The following is a 6000-nucleotide window of genomic DNA, read 5'->3' on the forward strand; positions in this document are numbered from 1 at the left end:
GGCAACCGATTCAGTTCTCAAAAACCACCATGTTAGCCAAACAAAATAAATGTGTGCTCAGATTGGCCCATAGACCGCCAGTCTCCAATTTCTGGTTGAAGTCGCCAAGTACACTACGCTACAGTGTGAGGGAATTTAAGGGTGTGAACTAAATAGTTGAAGTATTACAAATACGGTCTTATGTTACTCGGTTACATTTGCACATGTTCAATAAGCCAATTATATAAGTAAATAATTGAGAAGACCTGGCTTTACAGCCATTCCTAAAAAGATCTGGGGATTTCAGTTGACCACAAGCATCCCGTGAGCCAACATGAGTCATCTATGTAGTGCGGCTGACTAGAGAAGTAATGAAATCTTCAGATGCCTTCATGAAAGTTAAGGTGAGGGGTGGTCAGGGTTTGGAAAAAAATAATCCCATTGTCCCTCAGACTTGTGAGATTACTTCCAATTCTGGGTACCAAAAATTAATGACAATGTGGTAAGGGATCCGGAGGCCTCATCCATGAGTTTCAGTTGAAGGAACACAGGGCGTCTGTCCAGAGGAGAAAAAGCTCAGAGGAAACAGGACTGGACGGCTATATGTCAGGTTTTTGGCTGCCCAAAATTTGAACTTCTTTTTAGATTTGGAAGATGCTCCACGTGGTGATAGTCAGATAATTCTAACTCCCACCCCACTCTGCTAAGGTGTGGGAATGTGACAGGCTCAGCCAGTCAAAAGCTTCCCCTCCCCAACAACACTCTGAGAAGTAGAGGGACCTGAGCAGAGGAAGCACCGAGAGTTCAGCCACTGTGGGGCAGGTGGCCAGCAGCAGCAGTGCCTGCAACCTGGTGCCCGCCTGGTGGGCAGAGTGGCCTGTAGCATCTCAGAGCGGGGGCACGCCTTGGCAACAGGCCAACCCTGGACGTGACCGCCTGGTAAGCCTGGGCTGTAGCCTTCACTGCTTTCCTGGTCTTGCTGTTGATCCTATGGATTTCCCAATTTCATTTCCTTAGTTTCTTTTTTGTTAAATCAACCAGAGTCCATTTTTGTTGTTTTCAACTGGGAAACCAAATTCATACACATTATTTACGACCAACAAAGCCCCTCTATATGAGACAGGCGTCACTGCACTGAGCAGCAGCTCCATTTGCAGAACCCTGGAGGATCTCTACCAGGCATTGCACCGTGTGGGGTTGAAGCAGGTTTAGTCAGGCAACCCTAAATGTGCTCATTTGGGGCAAGAAAAAATCTGATGCAGGGAGACACAAAATTGGAAGTTACTGGTTAAAAACTAACACAGGATGACAACAAAGCAAATTCACTTAATGCCACTGAACTATACACTTTAAAATGGGTAAAATGGTCACTTTTATGTTATGTATTTTCCCACAATTTTAAAAATAAAACTGCAGCCGGGCAAGGTGGCTCATGCCTGTAATCCCAGCATTTTGGGCAGCTGAGACGGGCGGATCACCTGAGGTCAGGAGTTCGAGACCAACCTGGCCAACATAGTGAAACCCTGTCTTTACTAAAAATAAAAATAAAAAAAATTAGCCCGGGCACAGTGGCTCACGCCTGTAATCCCAGAACTTTGGGAGGGCGAGGCGGGCAGATCACATGAGGTCAGGAGTTCGAGACCATCCTGACTAACATGGTGAAACCCTGTCTCTACTAAAATACAAAAATTTGCCAGATGTGGTGGTGGGCACCTGTAACCTCAGCTATTTGGGAGGTTGAGGCAGGAGAATCGCTTGAACCCAGAAGGTAGAGGTTGCAATGAGCTGAGATCATGCCATTGCACTCCAGCCTGGGCAACAAGAGCGAGACTCTGTCTCCAAAAAAAAAAAAAATTAACTAGATGTGGTGGCATGCACCTGTAATCCCAGGTGACTAAGGCATGAGACTCACTTGAACCCGGGAGGTGGAGGCTGCAGCATGTTTAGAGTGCACCACCACACTCTAACCTGGGCGACACAGCTAGACCGTCTCAAAAATATAATAAATAAATGGTCAGGTGCGGTGGCTCACGCCTGTAATCCCACCACTTTGGGAGGCCAAGGCGGGCGGATCACAAGGTCAGGAGAATGAGACCATCCTGGCCAACACGGTGAAACCTCGTCTCTACTAAAAATAAAAAATACCAAAAATTAGCTGGACATGGTGGTGCGCGCCTGTAGTCCCAGCTGCTCGGGAGGCTGAGGCAGGAGAATGGCATGAACCCGGGAAGTGGAGCTTACAGTGAGCTGAGATCGCACCACTGCACTCCAGCCTGGGTGAGAGAGTGAGACTCTGTCTCAAAAAAAAAAAAATACAGATATATATATGTGTGTGTGTGTGTGTGTGTGTGTGTGTGTGTGGATATATATATATAAAAAATAAATAAAACTGAAAATAAAATAACAGAGGAGTAAAGAGTCCAGTGCTAAGAACCTTGGTTTCAGTTATGTCCATGGGAGTTTATTCAACAACCTATAAATTGAGCACCAACTGTATACCAGCAAGGTCTTAGACCTTCCCTTGAAACACTGGCATTCTAGAAGGGCAGGATGGAACTGTCAAAAACAGGTGCAGCCATGGGTGAGAACTGGCAGCCAGCCACAGCACCGTGCTCTCTGTCCTGGTGAACTCATTCTTCCTCCACGCAGCCCTATGAGGCAAGTATTAATGTGGTACCTTCATTTCACAGGTGAGGAAACTGAGGCAAAAAGACACTATGTAACCAACCCAATGTCACACTGCTGCTGAGTGGAATAGTCAAGACTTGCATCCAAAGTGGGGAACTTGAGTCTATATTTTACATCCACCCAGCCCCTGGAGCTCATGAATAAGACCAGAGCTAAAAATACAGACTTGAATTCATCCGCATATAGGCAGTAGGAAGACCCAGGGGAGCAAATGCTTTCATCCATGGAGAAGAGAGAAAGGCATGCTTGGGGCAGAGCCCCAGAGAGCACCGTGCTTCAGGGGAAGGAAGGAAGGAGGGAGGGAGGGAAGGAGGGAGGGAGGGGGAGAGAGAGAGAGAAGGAGAGAGGGAGGGAAAGCCTCAGTGAGGAAGCCTGAGTTGGGATGACACAGGGCTTGAGAAAGAGCAAAAGAGGGTGGTGAGAGCTCAGGGCACCTGTCTAGTTAACACCCAGAGGGAGATGGATATGAGGGTGTCACTAACTCTGAGCCATGGCTGATACCTGCACTCTTGAGAATGGCCACACGCATTCACCACTCTTCTCTGATGCCTCCTCCTCCCTGCAGTCTTCCATGATCTCCCAGCTATGTGATGTCAGGCACAACTGTGGGCTACATAGTCCACCAGGCATGGGTTCAAGCCTGTTTCTCCTGTTAGGGTTCAAGCCTGTTAACTGTCACTGTGCAAGTTATCAAGGCTGCTTAAGACACAACTTGAGGTGAGAGGAATTAAACACCACAGTGTTAAATTACCTTGTTTATTGTTTGGTTTTGGCCTTGGGTGTTTTGTTTTGTTTTGTTTTGTTTTGTTTTTGTGTGTGTGTGTGTGTGTGTGTGTGTGTGTGTGTGTGTGTGTGTGAAAGAAATAGGGTCTCCCTCTTTCACCCAGGTTGGAGTGCAGTAGCATAATCATGGTTCACTGTAGCCTGGAACTCCTGAGCTAAAGGGATCCTCCCACCTTTGCCTATTGAGTAGCTGGGACCACAGGCGCATGCCACCATGTCTGGCTAATTTTTTAAATTTTTGTAGAGACTAGGTCTCCCTATGTTGCCCAGGCTGGTCTCAAACTCCTGGGTTCAAGTGGTCCTCCCACCTTGGCCTCCCAAAGTACTAGGATTACAGGCATGAGCCCCCACACCTGGCCTAAATTACTGTGTTGATGGGGGCTTTAGTAAGACAAAACTCATACAGTGGAGGCTGTGAAATCACACTTGAATCCTCTTATCCCTGCTACCCAACATCTCTGGGCTTGTGCCCACATGCACAGGCTGCAAACACCAGGGGCAGTCCTCAGCAATGGCAGATGACAGCTATCCTGTCCTTCAGGAGGGATAGCTTTACACTGTCCCCTAGCAGGGTTAAGCCTCACACAAGCTAACTTGCCCACAGTGAACCTGCTGATTTGCTCGTGCTTCCTCTCTAAGTCCCTTTCCAATCCCTGTTGATGTTTCCTGGGGGTCCCCTCCCAAATAAACTACTTGGCCACAAATCCTTCTCTTAAGATCTGCTTCTGGGAAACGACAGCAGTGTGGAAAATACTAAGCAAACAATGGGCACTCACTACCTATAAATTTCTTTCAACAAAAGCGTGTTCCCTCCTGAATCCCTTCTGAAACCACATCTGTTCTTCTCATCCTGACTTGATCCCTCTCTCTCACAGTTGCCTTATCTTGCTTTCTTGAACTTGAGCTCCTTGAGTAGCAGACTCAAGCTTGTATCCTCCCCACTAACAAGCACAGTGCTTTACACCAGCAGGTACTCAGTAGACACCTGCTGAATACACACATGAAAAAAGATAGCCTCCTCGGCCACTGATTAAATGCCAGAGGTAGCAGGAGGAGAAGTTTTATTTTAGACACATGAGTTAGAGGTGCTAGCAGGCAGGGAGGTACAGATATCTGGCAGTTAGGGATATGATTCAAACAGGGCTCCAGAGGGAGGTCAGGGCTAGGGGTGTGAATCTGGGAGTCATTTTCCTGGAGGTGATAGATGAAGCCTCCAAGAGGAAGAGTAACCCCTGGTTTTTACTCCGGAAACTGCAGGAGAGCCTTTCCCACTAGCTAAGCAGAGGACAGGGGATCAGGGGGAACTTGCAGCAGGGGGTCTCATCAGTCACTGAGCTGCTCAGAACACTCTCCATCTGCAGGTTGCAAAATGCTTTACAGATGTGATTTAGTGCTACACAAATGTTGCCATTCCCATGACAGAGAAGGTGACAGAGGAAAGTTCTTAAGCTTGAGAAATAGATGCTGTGCACCTATTTAAGCTTTCAAAGCAGTTGCTCTAGGTAATTGCAATGTAAATATCATCAGTGCAAGTGACGGGTTTTTTTATTCCTGGAAAGGAATAAAAATTAAGACTTTGTTTTTTAATTTTTAGACACCTGGGTCCCTGGTTAGGTAGAACTTCACTTTTTTTTTTTTTTTTTTTTTTTTTTTTTTTTTTTGAGACGGAGTCTCACTCTGTTGCCCAGGCTGGAGTGCAGTGGTGCGATCTCAGCTCACCGCAAGCTCCGCCTCCTAAGTTCATGCAGTTCTCCTGCCTCAGCCTCCCAAGTAGCTGGGACTACAGGTACCCTGCCACCATGTCCAGCTAATTTTTTGTATTTTTAGTAGAGACGAAGTTTCACCATTTTAGCCAGGATGGTCTCGATCTCCTGACCTCATGAACCACCCGCCTCGGACTCCCAAAGTGCTGGGATTACAGGTGTGAGCCACCGCGCCTGGCCCTATCTGCTTCTTTGGATAAATAGGATGACATACGTACAGTGCCTGGCACACATGATCGGCTGTCGTTTCAGTGCCTATTCCTAATACGACAGTCTTAAAGTCTCTTATCAAGCGTGAGGCACACCTCAGAGTGCCTCCTCTTACAAATGAGTTGGGCAGGGTGACTCCACCCTACAAGTAGCCTGCAGTGAGCAGGGATGCCATGAGGAGCCCTGTGGGTGGTGACATCCTCAAGTTCCCACTCTGCACAGCCTTGGAGCCAGCCCCTTCAGGCTGCATAGTTCTTGGACAATTCAGAGGGAGGACCAAAGACAAATATCTGAACTTCTCTTAATCTGATCAGGTGAAGGCCTGAATGATTACTTGGAACATTAAGAACATTTTGAATATGAAATTGTTTAAATTGATGGGATACATCATTCAATTACGTTTCTTTTGGTCCATAAAAATCTTAATAAACAATGGCAATTTTTTCAACTTTAAAGCAATGTACATTTTACTCTGATGAGGTATCTCCTTGTTACCAACTGCAGTTTCCATAGCACTGTGACGAAAATATTTCAAAATCTTTTTCAGTATTAAAAATAATCCTGCAGTTGTCTATGT

Source organism: Macaca nemestrina, chromosome 13 (assembly GCF_043159975.1).
Source record: "Macaca nemestrina isolate mMacNem1 chromosome 13, mMacNem.hap1, whole genome shotgun sequence".
Lineage (NCBI taxonomy): Eukaryota > Metazoa > Chordata > Mammalia > Primates > Cercopithecidae > Macaca > Macaca nemestrina.